The 20,133-nt window shown below is 37.5% G+C and overlaps 1 protein-coding gene across 4 annotated transcripts in view; it reads left to right on the top strand.

The window, feature by feature from the left end:
• Nucleotides 1–20,133, top strand: part of LOC145688540 (uncharacterized) — a 573,543-nt gene that overhangs the window by 338,237 nt on the left and 215,173 nt on the right. For all 4 annotated transcript variants that reach the window (XM_081762921.1, XM_081762923.1, XM_081762925.1 and 1 more), the window contains exon 5: nucleotides 14,275–14,344. The gene's annotated coding sequence lies outside the window, so the exon portion shown is untranslated. The remainder of the gene's footprint in view (nucleotides 1–14,274; nucleotides 14,345–20,133) is intronic.

Genomic DNA, 20,133 nt, shown 5'->3' with positions numbered 1-20,133 from the left:
CTGTCTGACCTTTAAAATAAAAAAAAAATTTATATAGAAATATTTACAGAATTATTTATCTCCTCATACTTATCTAGTTTCTCGTCTCTAACAGTTCTAGAGGAGAGAGAAATTTCACAGTCGAAGAAAAATATATTTCACTATTATTTGTAACTTAAACCAACACAGCGTGAAGATAAAAATAAAGAAAATTTTAAATTCTGACGCACTGTTCCAAAATGTTACTTGACGTACTCAAAGCTCCAATTCGCTGACACAGTCTCCTCCAAGATGATCATTCCACCACGTGAAAATGTTCTGCTAGAAGATAAGGTACACTGAATGTTAAGCATTCTATGAAGGAATGTTCAGTAGCTCCAATTTTAAACAAGCAAATGGTTACTTGTAAGCCTTGTGCTAAAATGTCCAAGGACAGGTCTAGTATAATAGCGTTACTAGCCTTGGCGTTATATCTCTAATTGAGATATGTAACAATATATAGATTTCTCCCATATTGCGGAAACTGCAATTGTCCCATATTAACTCTGGGGTTGTGAAGAGATTTTAAAGTAGATGATCTCCACTGAGAGTCCTAAGCACTCAGAGATTTATGAATGTTAAGAATGATTTAGAATTTAAATTTCCATTATAACTGAAGAGAATAGCACCACTGACGTATAACTAAAATAAGTTAAGTTATACACTGTTTGTCACTGTACTATTTCATGTTCTTCGAGGAATTTAGTACAACTCACTCGCGATACTGTAGTTCACAGGACAAATCCCGGGGAACCGAAATTGTTCTCACCGCGTCCTGGGTCTTGAACTCTGTACTGGAAGTCGGATGACTCCCTTTAACACTGCCAAACTACCTCTTGTTACTTCACAAGTCTAGCTTCAACTACCCCGTTCTCCACAGAAAACGAGTATATGTTTCGGGCAAAACACAGGAAACGAAGAAACTCGCTTCTTCCACCACCCTTTGACAAAGGGTTCATGCCTTGCGGCGAATATTGCGGGTGGTCTCCCGTGTCAATGCCCTTCTTCCAGCTACCATCCGTAGCCAACTTTACCTTTCTCGGCTGATACGTGCTGCCCCTCCCTGATAGCGGACAACACGGAAGCTTATTGCTCACAGCAGAAACTATGTATGATTTCCGCCTACTTTTGTTTTCCTTTGCTAGTTACATATGAATGAAATACAGAAACATATGATATTACACATAAAAATAAAGTTTAACATACAAAGATTACATATATATACAATTTATTAACTGACATCTCTCCCAGAAGCAGCATTCTACCCAATTACTGTGGCAGTCGTTCAAACCGTCTGCTTACTAATGCAGCCATGCTTTCTTGGAGAGAGATTGAAGGAAACATCTTTGATAATTATTTACTTTTCACAAAACAAGATCTAAGTGTCTTGTTCGATAAGGGAAACACGCTGTTAAAAATAAACAGAATTTTATGCGGTCTTTCCAAGAACGATTATAGCTTAGTACGTAAATATTAATATTAATCACAGAAAATGAGTCAAATTAAAGTATACATTTTCAAATTGGTGTTGCCTACTGGGAACCTAGCAAGAGGCTCGCTAGCCAGGTTACTGGTTTTTGGTGAACAGGGGGGGAGGAAGAGACGCTGACGCTGGATGCAGTGGAAGTCACACGTATAGAAACCAATATTTTCACATGTAGACGTGAAAAAGTTTATGACATTTTAAACAATACGAACTCCGTGTTTCAACACATTGTATCAAAACCAGTGTAAATTCACCAACGGAAGTCTCTAGGCTACTTCCTGGGTATACAATACTTATTTAGTTTCTATTCTGGGTGTTTCTTTCCGTGTTGAGTTGAGATAGACCTCCCAACCTGTAGTATAGGCGACAGTCAGTCGGGAAAGAAAAAAAACTTTTTTCAGCTCTAGCTCTCATCCAAGCGTTCTGAAAATCAAGTATGAAACTTATAGATTCTCCTCATTTCCTCTTTAATTAATCTTTCATCTCTGATTTTATATTCATTTTCTTCCATCATCCCCTGTTAGTTATGCATTATGCAACACCGAAGTAATTATATGCAACACATTAATACATCATATAAGCCTATAAATGGAATAAAACACAATGAAAATAAAACAATATAATACAATATTGTATTAATATTTACGTACTATGCTAGGTGTTTCACACATCAATATTAATAATATCCAATAAATATGCACAGAATATGCTAATATTCAGCAAATAATTAAATCACAAATTATCATATTTACATATACATATGCAAATGTGCCCCTCATCTGCATTTTGATATGCAGATGATGTAGACGGGCATCGGCCCTCTACATAAATTTCCCCCCTATGATTCTAGGTGCTGTACTTTCTAGTACAGGACGTAGATCATACGGAGGGCACATTTTTGTTCCTGAAATATTAGAATTTCACAATACATCCAAGGTTTAAAAAAAAATTTAACACACTGTTAAACACACAATAAACTTAATAAATGCAAATCAATAATCAAAAGCTAAATAAGAGAATTCAGTGTTCCCTGAATTACATGAAAATAAATGACATAAGTTCCCAATACATACACTTACACTAATACACTGAAATATACACTAACACTATCACTATATACACTAGTTGTCACTTCCGGTTGCGTGATGCATATATGTGTGATTTGTGTCTTCTCTATGTACCAGTACCACTTTGATCCTTCTCGTCTCTAGAGATGTATGGTTTCAATAGAAACGCATTCCTTGTCATCTTCACTTCTTTAGTCGCTGGATCCCCTAGTGTGTACATGTTTCGACCAGTGGCGGCGACAATCTGCCACGGTCCCGAGTACAAGAGCAAGAGCTTCTTTGACACACCTGCTAGAGCATCCGACTTGGGGAAAACTCTAGTTAGCACAAGATCACCCACTTTGTACTCTACAGTACGGTGTGACTTGTCGAAGTTGCGTTTTCGTGCAGCAGCATTCCTTTTATGGTTCTTTCTAGCAATTTCTACATAGTACTGCACGTCATGGCGCTTATCCACTTCTGGGATATCAAACAGCCTGGCTATGTCTCTTGACATAGACTGCCCAAAGTGGCACTCAAAGGCTGACACGCCAGTGGTCAGATGTTTGGCGGAATTCAAGCACTTCTCTATCTTTTCCAAGTATTTGGGCCACAATCTTTGGTTATCATGGCACAATTTACGTAGCAAACGTACTGTAGCCTTGACAGCTACCTCTGCCATTTCTCCTTGCGGATAATATGGTGTCGACGTGATGTGCCTGATACCAAGATCTGCTAATTCTGTTTTCCAGCGGTTAGACTGGAAAGGTGACCCTCTGTCTGTTAAGACTAGTTCCACACTAGGATTAACCTTCAGATACTCCTTGAGTTTCCTTATGGCAGTGGTAGTGTTTGCCTTTCTGCATGCATACAATCCTATTAGTTTGGAGAAAGCATCATAAAATACTAATACGTAGTGGACTCCCCCAACTCCCTTGGTTAGAGGCCCTAACCAGTCAGCACAGACCAAATAGCCTGGCTTCTGAACTACCACGGGATTCAGTGGTCCCGGACGATAACATTGAGGGGGGTTGCTTTTCTGGCACAGTTCGCAGGAAGCACAATAACGCCTCACACTTGCTCTCATCTTTGGCCATACGAAGAATTCTGTTAGAAGCGGAAGTAGTTTACTGGCCGACAGGTGCCCTCGATCTGAATGGTAATAATCGAGCAGTGGAACTACTAACACTTCTGGGATGCAAATTCGGACTCCTTCCCGGTCACGCTTGCATAAGCGCCCGTTCAAAACTTCAAAACGGTGACAAGCACCGTTCACCTTTGGTGAGTCCGTCTTCTCTTCGATGTCTTTCTTGATCTTGCCGTAGACAGGATCTGAAGACTGCATCTCCGGTAGTATGGCTATCATCTTCCTCAACTCACATGGAATTTCCGTCAGGATGGACATCAGCGACTCCTGGAGGATAGGCTTCCGTGCAACACTGAGGTCTTCTTCTGTGTGAGGAGGGTACCTAGAGTGATAATCACTCAGATTCTCATTGGACTTGACAAACTGGAATTCAAAATTAAAATTCGAGAGTAACATTGCCCACCGGGTGATACGCTGGTTTGTAAGTCTACAATAGAGAATAAATTTAAGAGCAAGGTGGTCACTGCGTACTATGAACTTAGTACCAACTAAGTACTGCTTAAACTTAACAACGCCATCTATGAGTCCATAAAATTCCTTCTCTGTTATAGAATAGTTGCGTTGTGCGGCATTGAACACACGTGATGTAAAAGCAATGACACGGATGTCATCATTGTCATCACGCTGGTACAATAGCGAAGAACACGCAATATCACACGCATCACATTCGAGAATCAGTTGCTTGTCAGGCAGGACGGTTTTCAGAACTACTTCCTCCTGGAAGATCTGCTTAATCCTGTCCATCGCTGCCTGATGTACTGGCTCCCATTTGAATCTAACATTCTTCTTTAGCAGTTGGAACAACGGATGGAGAACTTCCGAGTACTTCCTACTAAAGCAACGATAGTACTGGCAGTAGCCAATGAAGGAACGCAGCTCCTTGACGTTCCGTGGTGTCCTAAAATCTAACACCGCCTTCACTTTCGCCGGATCTTTACCGATACCGGATTGCGAAAGATGGAAACCAAGTATGTTAAGTGATTTTCTCGCAAAATTACACTTTTTCAGCCTGAGAGTTAGGCCGCCCGCAGTGAGTAAACCCAACACTCTGTCGAGGTGTACCAAATGATCTTCGAAGCTCCTGTCGGCTAGAATTAAATCATCTACATATGCGCCGCAGTACTCTCTAGCCTCTGATCCAATTATCATATCTAATGCTCTTACGCAAGAAGCAAGGCTCTGTTTGGTCCCAAACGGTAGTTTTTGAAAAACATATGAAATGCCTTCATGTAGGAACCCAAGATACTTCTGGTCACTTTCCTTGACCTTAATTTGTAAAAACATCTCAGTTGCATCCACGCAGCTGAACCAAGAGTTGTCGCAAATATCTTGGAGAACAGATAGGGGTGGCATAGGTCTGTCAGAGAGATCCCCTGAAATTTTAGCCAGAGCTCGGCCATCTATACAGACACGAATACGTCCATCGCTCTTCGGAGTCACTACCAGAGGGTTTATGAAAGCGGTAGGCATCTTCTTGATCACACCCCAGGCCTCCCAACGCGAAATTTCATTCGATACTAAATTTCTGAATTTCTTCGGGTAAGGATACAATTTAGTTTTTATGGGACGTTCGTCCGTTACTCCAACCTCGTGCTCGTAGTTAGTTATGCAACCTGGCTTGATATCAAAAAGCGCCTGGTGCTTTAAAAGAACAGCTTTCAAACTCTCTCTTTGTGAGGCTGAGAGATCTGAGTAGTTCGCGACAAAATCTTCAATATCTGAATGGGAGGCACGTGTGTTCACTTTACGCCACTCTTCTGGTGGGAAAACATGAACTGCCATTTCTTGGGCACTTGGGAATCTCCCATCATCCAAGTTCGGGGCACGAGCAGCCTTTTCTCTGCAGGTCTTATGCTCATTCTGTGCGCTAACCCGTATGGCCTTCCGTCCTTCATCTGACGGGGAAAAATTACATTCAAAATTATCTAACTCCTCAATGAAACTATATGGTTTCTCGCACTCACCATTCAATTCTAAACATCGAACCACTAGATCCTCAGTCTCGCAATCTACAGATCTAAATTTGACTTCTACATCATGAGGATGTTTGAGATGTAGAAGGCCAGTATCATAATCTAACACGGCACGAGATTCTGTAAAGAAGTTGGAACCTAAAATCAAAGATCTGTTCAGACCTGATATAATGATGCCTAATGTATGAAATTCCTTCCCATGTATCTGAATGACTAACAGCGTCTGGCCTATGATCGTCGCTGATTTACTTCCGAAAGCAGACGTAACCCGTATATTCTTAGCACTCAAAAATGCGGGTGTGGGGTGGCTATTTGAGACGGAGTCCCAAATTTCTTTAGAGATAGCAGAACAAGTAGCTCCTGTATCTAATAATGAATTAACTTCCTTTCCAAACAAAAGTACATTAATCTCTGGTAGTGAGATGACGTTATTACTGGGTAGTTCTTCATCACTTGAATCGAATAAATTCTTAAAAATGCCATTGGCCTCTTCATATACTGCCCTATCTAAATCAATGTGTTCTCCTGTCCTACTTAACAAGGTTAACTTATTTTTGAGCATGCCTTCACTAAAATGCTTCTTTGCTATTATATCTGAACAAATATTACAATTTTCTTCTTCTTTTTCTACTACATTTTCAAAAATCTCTTTCACTGCGGTTTCACACGTATTGTCATATGAATGAATATTTTCTACATTTTCTTCTAAATTACGCACATACTTGGAATTTCTATTTGTCAACTCAGATGTACTCGTGTTCTCCATAGTCATCCTACCGTTGTCCAAAGTACATGCGGACAATCCTCATTCTCTGGGAGCAGAAGAAGAGGATTGGTTACTCCTGGTCATGTTATGATTCTGACTGGTAGGAGGAGGCGCTCGGTCATAGTGCTCCAACAGCTGGATTTCCTGGTCCTCGTGACGGAAGGAATTTCCCTGCTGTCTATCCGTTTGGCGCATCCCTCCCCTCCTACCTCGGGCTCCACGAACGTTGTTGTGGTGAGAGGAGTGGGAGTTCCCCCCACGTGACCAGCCAGACGACCCACTTCCGCTGCTCTGGTGGCGAGGCGGGGATCGCTGGTGGTTGTTGTTTTGGTTCGTGATTTGCTGTCTCTTTCTCTGGTAAGGACGCTGGTTTTCTCTCGTTCTATTCTTTTTACGAGCAGCGTGTTTACCACTGTGGCCAGAGGGGTTATTGTCTTCGTTTTCGATGCTCACTTGGAGCATGTTGACCCCTTTCCTCTGGTTACCCTGAAAGAACTGGTCGCGATTCGTCATCGACGACTGCAGTTCCTGAACAAGATTTAGAAGCTCGGCTATTGTCTTTGGGCGAGAAGAGACTATCGCCCTAAACAGCCAGTTCGGGAAATGACGCGGAAGTACCTTTAACAATGTCGCGTCAGACATCCTCGGCTCTAATATGCTGTTTTTATGTAACAAATCCAGCAGATATTCTGCTGGGGATTTGTGTACACGGGTGTCGAAGTGGGAGGTGAGGATCGTTGCCCTTAGATTTGCGAGTCGCTCTTCACTCAGGTAGCATTGTTTAAAGTTATACACAAAATCTTCATAGCTGTGAATCTTGTTACGGTTAACTTGAAACCATTGGTAGCAAGTATTACGGATCGCTCGCGGTATGAAGCTGAGCCTCATCTCGTCTGGTACTCCAGTGACCTCAAAGTACCGGTCGAGATCTTGTAGAAAGTTGTATGTTTCTGTCTCAGATTCGTTCCCTGAATACACTGGTAAGGTAACATCCCTGTGTATTAGCCCAAAGGCTGTTGCTAGGTGTTGTCTCGTCTCATGATTGCATGAGCGAGACGTCGACGGGACAGGTTCTGTCTCGCGGGAAGTAGCGAGGTTTCCAGGTTGAGAACCAGGCAGATCGCGACTCGAGACATTGTTCGGAGTTGGTGGTTTTTCCTGTGTGCCGGAGACAGAGATGTTAGCGAGTCTCCCTTCTATCACCTCACTGGTCTCCTTCTGGATGGAGCTTTTCCACTCCTCCATTTTCTTCTCGAGCTGTGCACACACGTCCTGAACGGTCTCTTGCATCTGTTGGATGCTGCCGTTACATTCTGACCTTATCTCATCGAGTGGCGTTTCCTGCTCTAGTTCCCCCCGGATCCTAGCTAGTTGGGAAGTGAAATTCACTTCCACTCGCCTGACCTGATTATTTAAGGTAAGAGTGGTCTGTTCGACGCGAGACGAGACCTGTCTAACACTCTCAGCAAGTTCGGTGTAATTCTCATCTAACTGTCTGGCTAAGCTAGAGGCGTTCTCTTGAACTTCGTCAATCCTGCTAGAAGTTTCGGTTACACGCGCCGACAGTTCTTCTCTAGCCTGATGTATTTCCCCCCTAAGCTCTGCAGTTGTGAGCTCTAGACGCTCCGTCAGCTGACGCTCACTTTGCTCCAGTCTTGAACTCACAGCCTCCATCTGTAGTTCAAGACGAGCATTACTGGACTCAACCGCCTGTTCTAGTCTCAGATAACTAGTTTCTAGCGTACTATTACTTTCCTCGATTTTCTTTTCTAGCTTTTCCAGACCCTTTGAACTTTCTACTAACTTTAAATTCAAATCCTCCTTTAAACTTCGATTATTTTCTTCTTGTCTTCTTGTACTTTCCTCTAACTTGGAGTTAAGATCTTCCCGTATACTTTTACTATTTTCATCTAGTTTTGCTTCTATTTCTAACTTTAATTCTTCCTTTAACTTCTTTTGTCCTTGCAAGAGTTCACTTAACATGGCCGCAATATTCAAATTGCTCATGTTTATCATTGCACTACTTATGTTACCGGCTGGGCTAACACTACTTTCAGTAATTTCTGCGGTTACCTCCCTGTCCTCCCGCAATGGTACTTCCGGTTCCCGACTGTGAACTGGTGGAACGGTATCCCCCGCATCCGCGTCTCCCACAACGCTGACTGGACGCTCGCTAGCGCTCTGCGCGTCAATAACATTACTATCCTCTGAGAGCTCCCCAGCTCTCTGAGCGAACTCTTCAAAAATGAACTCGTTATCCATGTTTCTTACTCTTCGAGCCTGTGCTCGCGTTACAACCATTAAAAGAACAACAAACGGGCTTACAAGTTTTCTTCCCCCCAAAGTTCAAAATAACTGAATTCTCTATTAATGTTTAGACAAAAATATTCAAACATAAATAAATTTCAAAACACAAGACACCTACGTTCTTGGAAATTTTCGGGGAGATAAAACAAACATATACCGAAATTTAACACAACTGTATATTGACCATTTGAGTATATAGAATATACTCACTTGCCCTTAACGCTGAAGGCGCCACAAATATTGTGGCGCAGAAGCGTGAAGAATCGTGCCCTGCAGCTGGGTAGCCACTTCTTTTGTGAGGTGCTAGGTGGCCAGAGCCGAAGCTACTATATTCCTAACGACACCAACACAATAAATAAAAAAAAAAAAATTGTTGAAGGAGAGTGGCTGGGAATATTTAATTAACTGAAGCTTTACATGAAGTACAAATATCAAAATTACTATAAACATAGATATTTATTCCCTCTTGGAGATTAGGTTCTCTCCTGTCAGGGCCGCCACTCTCTTATGTTTTCGGTAGAGCAAATATTAATTATTTTTGTAGAACAGCAGATCTCAGGGCCATCTGCATAACAACCATGCTCAAGGATGCTATAAATAGTGAGTCTGTAATAAGTTTCAAATTTATGTTAAAAAAAAATCTATAATTGAAATTTTACAGGTAGCAGCCTGTAAATGATCTCACTATTTCATGGCTGTTAGTAGTTCTTTTGGGCAGTATTCTCTCTCTGAGCCCCATGCAGAGAGGCGGTCAACATACACATTCAAGGGGACAATGTCTCCTTGAATCACACTCCTGAAACAAAATTGTCATTAGTGCAGGTACTCACCCTACAGCAATTGAATACACAGTTGTTCCGGTAAGAGCTGACAGATTTATTTTCCATGAAGAAAACAGGCATCTCATCCATAGTCGGTGAGATAATATCACTCATTATACACTAATTCTTATCACCTTTGTAGTGCACTATCACATGAGACACTTTACTTGTAAATGATATATATTTGATATTTAACACACTTAAAAAAAAAAAATAAAATAAATGAGAATAAACTGATAACTTGAAAGGGTCTGTCTGACCTTTAAAATAAAAAAAAAATTTATATAGAAATATTTACAGAATTATTTATCTCCTCATACTTATCTAGTTTCTCGTCTCTAACAGTTCTAGAGGAGAGAGAAATTTCACAGTCGAAGAAAAATATATTTCACTATTATTTGTAACTTAAACCAACACAGCGTGAAGATAAAAATAAAGAAAATTTTAAATTCTGACGCACTGTTCCAAAATGTTACTTGACGTACTCAAAGCTCCAATTCGCTGACACAGTCTCCTCCAAGATGATCATTCCACCACGTGAAAATGTTCTGCTAGAAGATAAGGTACACTGAATGTTAAGCATTCTATGAAGGAATGTTCAGTAGCTCCAATTTTAAACAAGCAAATGGTTACTTGTAAGCCTTGTGCTAAAATGTCCAAGGACAGGTCTAGTATAATAGCGTTACTAGCCTTGGCGTTATATCTCTAATTGAGATATGTAACAATATATAGATTTCTCCCATATTGCGGAAACTGCAATTGTCCCATATTAACTCTGGGGTTGTGAAGAGATTTTAAAGTAGATGATCTCCACTGAGAGTCCTAAGCACTCAGAGATTTATGAATGTTAAGAATGATTTAGAATTTAAATTTCCATTATAACTGAAGAGAATAGCACCACTGACGTATAACTAAAATAAGTTAAGTTATACACTGTTTGTCACTGTACTATTTCATGTTCTTCGAGGAATTTAGTACAACTCACTCGCGATACTGTAGTTCACAGGACAAATCCCGGGGAACCGAAATTGTTCTCACCGCGTCCTGGGTCTTGAACTCTGTACTGGAAGTCGGATGACTCCCTTTAACACTGCCAAACTACCTCTTGTTACTTCACAAGTCTAGCTTCAACTACCCCGTTCTCCACAGAAAACGAGTATATGTTTCGGGCAAAACACAGGAAACGAAGAAACTCGCTTCTTCCACCACCCTTTGACAAAGGGTTCATGCCTTGCGGCGAATATTGCGGGTGGTCTCCCGTGTCAATGCCCTTCTTCCAGCTACCATCCGTAGCCAACTTTACCTTTCTCGGCTGATACGTGCTGCCCCTCCCTGATAGCGGACAACACGGAAGCTTATTGCTCACAGCAGAAACTATGTATGATTTCCGCCTACTTTTGTTTTCCTTTGCTAGTTACATATGAATGAAATACAGAAACATATGATATTACACATAAAAATAAAGTTTAACATACAAAGATTACATATATATACAATTTATTAACTGACATCTCTCCCAGAAGCAGCATTCTACCCAATTACTGTGGCAGTCGTTCAAACCGTCTGCTTACTAATGCAGCCATGCTTTCTTGGAGAGAGATTGAAGGAAACATCTTTGATAATTATTTACTTTTCACAAAACAAGATCTAAGTGTCTTGTTCGATAAGGGAAACACGCTGTTAAAAATAAACAGAATTTTATGCGGTCTTTCCAAGAACGATTATAGCTTAGTACGTAAATATTAATATTAATCACAGAAAATGAGTCAAATTAAAGTATACATTTTCAAATTGGTGTTGCCTACTGGGAACCTAGCAAGAGGCTCGCTAGCCAGGTTACTGGTTTTTGGTGAACAGGGGGGGAGGAAGAGACGCTGACGCTGGATGCAGTGGAAGTCACACGTATAGAAACCAATATTTTCACATGTAGACGTGAAAAAGTTTATGACATTTTAAACAATACGAACTCCGTGTTTCAACACATTGTATCAAAACCAGTGTAAATTCACCAACGGAAGTCTCTAGGCTACTTCCTGGGTATACAATACTTATTTAGTTTCTATTCTGGGTGTTTCTTTCCGTGTTGAGTTGAGATAGACCTCCCAACCTGTAGTATAGGCGACAGTCAGTCGGGAAAGAAAAAAAACTTTTTTCAGCTCTAGCTCTCATCCAAGCGTTCTGAAAATCAAGTATGAAACTTATAGATTCTCCTCATTTCCTCTTTAATTAATCTTTCATCTCTGATTTTATATTCATTTTCTTCCATCATCCCCTGTTAGTTATGCATTATGCAACACCGAAGTAATTATATGCAACACATTAATACATCATATAAGCCTATAAATGGAATAAAACACAATGAAAATAAAACAATATAATACAATATTGTATTAATATTTACGTACTATGCTAGGTGTTTCACACATCAATATTAATAATATCCAATAAATATGCACAGAATATGCTAATATTCAGCAAATAATTAAATCACAAATTATCATATTTACATATACATATGCAAATGTGCCCCTCATCTGCATTTTGATATGCAGATGATGTAGACGGGCATCGGCCCTCTACAATACATTATAAATCAATTTGATTTGAGACATAATCTTGCCTCATATCATAAACTATGATTTATTTCATATATTATTGGCTCGAGGAAACATAATGGTATGCCACATTTTATAACTTTCGAGTAAACTGCAAAAGAAGTTTCAACATTCTCATGCAATTCAACGTAATGGCATATACTAAATAAGATTCCCCTGTCATCTTCAGTTACATTTTGGAAATCAAACTACATATATATTATTTTGTGATTCGATCCCAACCCATTCCACCTAATAACGCAATTTCACAGAAAGTGGCACTTACCTATATGTTCGCGCGAGCAGATTATCTCTCTCTCTCTCTCTCTCTCTCTATATATATATATATAGATATATAGATATATATATATACATATATATATATATATAGAGAGAGAGAGAGAGAGAGACCTATATATATATATATATATATATATATATATATATATACATATCTGCATATCTGCATATACATCTATGTTTATGTATATAGATGTATGTCCTAGATATTTTCACAAACTGGTGAGTATCCCAACTCCCGTGCATGACGAAATGACGAATGTGCAAAATTAAATATATTGAGTTTTGTGTCGCTGTTTATATGGGAACAACTTCTACTTTGCTCTGGCAATGTTTGAAACTTTGATTAAGATTTCCTGAAATATTTTGTTTTCAGTAATTCGCATGTAACAAAGGAAAAAAAGGTCTTCAACGTCGTTATTCTCGAAATAAAAAAATACGCATTCGCCGGTTTCTAATTCATGGTAAGTGGAGTATTTGCGAATTCTTGAAAACATTTGTGATTTATATTATGAAGACGAAATATGCTGCAAAATAAAACGCTCTTTCAATTTTATTTTCGATCATTTACCTTGCATAACTCACCTCAGAGGTAAATAAACATTAAGGTGAATCGGCGCAAATCTGACTTCAACATTGCGGAGAGGTAAGACTGTTCCGATAATATATATATATATATATATATATATATATATATATATATATATATATATAGATAGATAGATAGATATATATATAGATATATATATATATATATAGATATATATATATATACTCTCTCTCTCGCTATATATATGTATAAGCGATGTTCAAAGTATTTATGAAGTTGAAAAACAATGCTGTTGAGGATCAGGGAGCAGAGTTGTCTTCAACATTGGGCGACAATGTGAAAGACAACTCTGCCCTTTGTTTCAAGTCCTCCCTCTCAGAATAAGCACATTTGAGGCTTATTCTGGGTGGGAGATGAGACTCACATTATGGTAGATAAACCTGATATGTGAGGTGAACCTGCTGGATATTATATATAAGACGATGCAGATGAAGTAATGGTATATATTAGTATTACAAATCAGTGCCGTGAACACATTCTGAAATCTGAATACATACATAATTGATATGTTTATACTTAGGAAAAACATACATTATAAATCGGATTATTGGGGGGCAGTTTCCCCTAGTTCCACCATTAGGGAAGTTCCCCTTCGTTCCGCCGGGATTTACACCAGTGCCAAGGTTTAACACAAGATAATAATAATGAGGTATTGATAGGATATATCTTGCGCTCCAACCCATTATTAATAGTGGTTCCTTCTTAATGAAATGTTTACATCAAATGAAACTATATATATATATATATATATATATATATATATATATATATATATATATATATATATATATATATATATATATATTATCATATTTACCCAGAATATATGATATTTCCCCTATTTCAGTAACATCTGTAGATAAAGCAAGTTGAAGTCAATGGTCCACACTGTTTTTCCCCTGCTGCGTCGCAAACAGATTATTTCAATTTTTCCCAAGGCTTATTGTGTGATTCAATGTTATGCCTATCTACATAAATAGACATTTTGCGCCTATTGGTTGGTTTCACTTCTTGTAATCCCAGAAAACTACTCTAGTAACTACTCTAGTGACAGAAGTTGCAGTCACCCATTATTTAATACAGCCTTAGGCGTCTGAGTTAATTTTGTCTCATTTTGCAAGTAATAACGTTTTTCTGCTAGTTACTGATTATTTTACGTAAAAGTACAACAACAAAAATAAAATATATATATGTTATTTATTACAGGAGGATGTAAACTACCTTTCCTGCCACCACATCTAATTCGTTTCAGTGTCCTAAATACTATTTTAAAAAGGTAAGATAAATTTAAATTTTAATATTAGACATGCAATACGTGTTGATGTTGTTGTTAGTTTATAGTTTAACCTACCTTTCAATACCAAGGATATATGAGACGTAGAGCTATACCTTAATAAGAAATCAGAAACATGTAAGCTCCCAGCAAAAATTGAACCGAATATTAACCATGTAACTCTGACGGAGCTCGGAAATTAAATACATAAGTGACTTTTCGATATAACAAAGTGCAAAATATCCACGCTATATTTGAAGCATCAACAATAGAAACACAAGACTTGTTTTCCCCTTGGATGGACTACAAATGAGCCATAAGTCGTTTTGTACATATTCTTTACTAAGCAACATACCACATTTCGTAATGCACAGCACGGGGATGAATAATTTCCATTTAGCCCATATAAAATTATGAACACAAAATTAAGAAAAATAGTTTTATGTGAATACTCTATTGAAATGTTAGTTATATTCTTCTTCTTCTTTCTTCTTCTTCTTCTTCTTCTTATTATTATTATTATTATTATTAGTAGTAGTAGTATTAGTAGTAGTAGTAGTAGTAGTATTAGTATTAGTAGTAGTAATAGTAGTAGTAATGGAACATATTTTTTCCCAACGTTCAAATCTGATGAAAATCTTGTATATATATTTTAAAAATCAAAGTGATGAGGAAGAATATGACAAATTAAAGGCACGTTTGGATCATAAACTTCTTTGAAATTATTCAGGTCCCAGGTCCAGTCCAGGGTTGGAGTGCATCAGACGCAATATAGCAGTTCAGATCCCTCTTTGAACTGTAGATATCGTCCTATACAGCCAACCTGCTGACAAAGGACATAAATACCCGATCATTCAAACAACACATTGGTTATGTACATGCTTGCACGATAATTAAAAACTGTTAGAATGAAGCTAGACGTCTGCCAGAATAATGGAAGCAAATAACTTTCATGAAAGCCACTGTTTCTAGCTACAGTATATTTCTACTATAATTAACGAACATCAATAAAGTAAATGTTAATAGAAGGTTTAATAAAGTCATTTTGATTCAAATAAATGTCAAATGAGAATTAAACCTTCAGTTTATGAGATTTGTTGGGGTTGAATATTAGTGATTGGATCGTCCCCAACATTATAATATAGCATTCAGTTACAAACAAAATAAACGAATAAACGAAGTGTCACATATTATCAAGATGTTCCACAGAACTTACCTGGTATGCAAAAATGTAATGCTTACATTCTAATATACTGAGCCTGTCACTTTTCATTTACCAAATGTATTTATGATTTACCTAGCAATTGTGATATACTCCACAGAATCTACATTTTGTACGTCATTGCTTAGAAGAGGTCGGCATTAGGACTTTTAATACATTATTGTCGTTCCCAACCCAGCATTCATCTGGCGTAATTGAGTAATAGCGTAACCACATGTGAGTTTGAATCTTGAATATTTCAGTTAAAAGTTTATCTTAACTGATCCGCTTATTTTCTTTCAACAGTATCTTATATATATATATATATATATATATATATATATATATATATATATATATATATATATATATATATATATATACTAATTGTAGGTGTGTAATTTATCTGTTCATATTTGTTAGTATGGGAATAACTATATACTGTAGAAAGTTGCATTAAAAAAATGTACAAACAAACTCACAAGCTCCAGACGTGTAAAACTGTGGAACGCAGACTTTGTTGTCAAGCTTAGTCTGTCTCTACTGTCTCTAGGCGAGCTCGCCTACCAAGTATAACGGTCTTTATTTTCTTAGACAATAGGCTATTTTCTTGCCAAACTTCGTTCAGATCCGAGTAGTAAATACCAATAAATAAAGTACCACATACAAGGCAAGAAGAGTAAGACCCTGACCAAGCACGCCACCAAACATAACACTTTTATTCCTTAGACCATGACCTATATACCTACCGAATTTCGTACAGATCTGACTAGTGGTTGTGGCTCTGTGTAGTGCAGCCGCTAACGCTCTTGTCTTTGGTGTGAGCGGTCCCAGGTTAGATTCAGGGTCCAGACATTCGGTTGAGAAAAATGTAAATACGTTTCAGGTCAGCCACCCTGAGTGAAGTTTTCCTTCCTCATTAACACCAGGCAAATGCCGGGATAGTACATAACATACAGCTTCCAGTTTGATTCATTCCATCAACAATCATTTCTTCCTTCCCTTTCCTCGGATAGTGTGATGCCAAAATCCCAGAAATCTAATTCCTAATTCCTAATTCTGACCAGTAGTTACGGATAAATGAAGTACCCCCATGTATATATATATACAGAGAGAGAGAGAGAGAGAGAGAGAGAGAAAGAGAGAGAGAAACTAGTGTGACTAACATTTTAGAATTATGTAATATGTTTATATTTATTTGATGTTACTTGTAATTATCAAGAGCCAGATGCATTGTATGTTTCTTTCTGAGAACCAGTTTTAAGTTTCTTGTTGTATAAGTAAACCATATCCTTTATACAAGTTGAAATTTTGATCTAATTAAAACTTCCAATAAAGAAGATTTATATTTCATCAACTAAGGACTTTATGTTAACACCAGATTGAAATTTCTTACATGTTACGACCTGAATTTTATCAGCGTTATTTCGATAAAACCACATAATGTATTTTTCTCCTCAAGATATTTCTTCAAAGAAGGCGAGTGCGTCTGTCCTATAAAGTCGAGAAAGGCAACATGAAGAAGAACAATAGGTTCCGGTATTGAGGCAGAAAATTACAGTCACAAAGTGAAATTTTCTTAGGCACGTTTTAGCTCACTGCCACAACAAAAACGATAATTGGTTTAAAACCTTGGCGGAAGCATGGTTGAATGAACTTTTGAAAATGGTGGAAAATACATTTCTTCTCTCACGTGGAGTAGAAAAATATCACTGTCTTCAATTTAGATGCAATTATATATTACACGGATATTCTGGGTGACACTCGAGTATCCAACTATGCCTCTGCATTACGGGGTATGTCTATATATTTAATGTCTGAAATTGTAAATAATGCATGGATTTTCTTTTAAATATGTTGCTTATTTTTATATTCTTATTTAAACATATACTTCATTTTCCTTAACGAATAAGCCTAATTTTGTTCATTTTGACGTTTATGGTGGCTCAGTGGTAGAGCTCGTACCTCTGGTGCGTGGGGTCCCTGGTTTGATTCCCGGCTAAGTAAGTTCGTGGCCGATAACATCGTGTCCGTGTTTTGGGATACACCTGTTTCCTTCCACATTCTCGTTCTACAAATTCTTCCATCATCATTCACTTGCCTTAATCATCCGTCTACCTTAGCTCGAAGTACATGATAGTGGGACGTTCAACTGAAAGCTCTCATTTTGTCAATTCAGAGTTGAAAGCAATGAAATAAATTAATAAAACGTTAACATTTAAAATAAAGTGGAATAAAGTATCACTACTAAAGTACTAATACTTGTAATCATTGCACTGAATTTGATATATATATAATGCATACCCTTGTTTTTGAATTGCAGCTAAGCTAAGCGATTCAAATTAAGGATAGCATCTTTAATAAATCCGAAAACGTTATTAGCTCTCCCTTGGTAACAAAGCTGATGTATATAACTCCACATCGGATTATTTTGTTCTTTAATACTTGAAATACTACTTTGAGATTTTCACACATTCATGCAAACTTCAATACTAGCCCTGTTTATTAGCATGTTTGCGTTCCTGTTCACATCATCTTTGTTTAGTGAATTATGGGAGTGTTAGTGTAACTGGCCACTGCTCTTACCATTCGCGTTCGTAAATTTATTTGATTATTATTAAAGAATTTTACGTATAATTGCGATTATGAGCGTATCTTATCTTAACCTTGAGAATTATGTTTATTCTGAGTTGGAAGAAGATTATGATTGCAGTACTATAATGGCGTTTTTAATAATGACTAGGACAATGCTGAAGTATAGTTGAAGTCGGAAATGACGGCATCGGGTTCAGAGGTTAAAGTAAGTGATCATTCAGGCAATATCGTAAAAGAAAAAGTAGAAATTGACATACTTGGTGAATTAAGTAAGGCAAGAACAGCTATTTGTATTATTGTGCGTATACTCGTGTTAAAGAACGTGAATGCATAGTTTTAGATATATAAATAACCCCATGTTACGATCTGACGGTGTACAATGTATGTTACCAACAAACGGTTAAGAATAAGTGGAACTACTACTGATACCCAGAATGACCACTTAGAGATTAAAATAATGAAGTCATTCAGTTTAACGTCCCACGATTATGTCATTTATCCTAAGGGATGATTAAGGTAAGTGAATGATGGTGGAAGAAATATAGGAATGATAATGTGGGAGAAAAGGGTAGTATCCTGAAGAAAATCAGGAACACGATGTTGTCCTCCACTAACGTACTTGGCAAGGGCTTTGAGAGTAGACATTCGATCTTAACACATATGATATTTGTTCTGAATCAATAAAATGTGTGTCACTTTCTTGCGATTCACCTTTTTTCCCTCTTTCTAATGTGTATATTCAACTATTCCATAACAATTTATTTTAATTTTACATTATCACTTTTAATAGAAAAGTTTAAGATGCTTTTATTCTTGTATTATTTTTCTTACTGCATGTCATACTACTTACTGTATGTCAAATAGATATAACATTGCACATATCTTGCATTTGCTGACACAATTCCAAATTCACAATTTGGAAACATTACACGTTCATATACATAATGTATTATCAACAAGCTATATCACAACTGTTGTATACTATCTGTTCAATTTGACTTCGTCAGTTAGCAGCAAAATGCAAACTGCAGTCAATTTATATTGAAAAATCAACTACCAAGAATGTGCATCCATGCATGATTCACATGAAATCACAATTCAATACATGCATCAATTCAAAGAAGATTCATAAAGCGTGATTTTTTTTATTATTATTTTGGTATGACAGTCGTTCTATTTCTCAGCAAGAATCCAGATTTTATTGTTGTAACACTGGAGGGTACCGCTAACCTCACTCTGTCATCGAGTAGAAGAATAAATATATTCTATTGAGCCTCTGCAGTTGGTATTCTTATGTCTTTGAAGCTTTCATATCGACTGTGTACCACATGTAAAGCAAATTCATGTAGTAATAATGTGAAGTTATTTAGTTAACACAAAATAAACTGATTGTCCACTTTCAAGTTGTTAATCCGTTGTCTTGTTTGGAGCTAGCCAAAACCTATTTTCTTAAAGAATTGTTATTTTAATTGAACGTTCCACGATTTTTCTCCGGTGCTGAGGGAAGTGGTGGTGATGACGATATACGAAATGATACAATGAAGGAAATAGGAAGAAACAAGGAAACCAATATAACAATAACACCAATGTAGTTTGTTAAGAACAAATCTCACTTGGCCCGAGCTGGGTTTGAACCAAACACCTAACACACCAGCGGTTAGCACTACCATTATTAAAGAAAATTCTTGACTTTTACTTTTTCTCTTTCAACTACTGCTTGTGACTATTGGACCTGTAAAAATATAGGTTACATGCGTATTTCCTGTAGTTTATGTACTTAATATACAACCCTATGTAACATCCTACAGCAAACGTATAACTGAAATTGCATGTTTTCTATATACTTTCCGTATAAGCGCTCCGAATAAGCGTACTTTCTCTGCGAAAGAAAAAAAAAAACTGTATAGGCGTTCAGTATCTCACAAACAGATGCATGTATATAACATATAGCTGGCGTATATAACGTACGTATACGTATGTAATATACGGAAGATTG

Source organism: Thermobia domestica, chromosome 6 (genome assembly GCF_964235325.1).
Source record: "Thermobia domestica chromosome 6, izTheDome1.hap1.1, whole genome shotgun sequence".
NCBI lineage: Eukaryota > Metazoa > Arthropoda > Insecta > Zygentoma > Lepismatidae > Thermobia > Thermobia domestica.
This window is presented reverse-complemented; position numbering and strand designations above follow the sequence as displayed.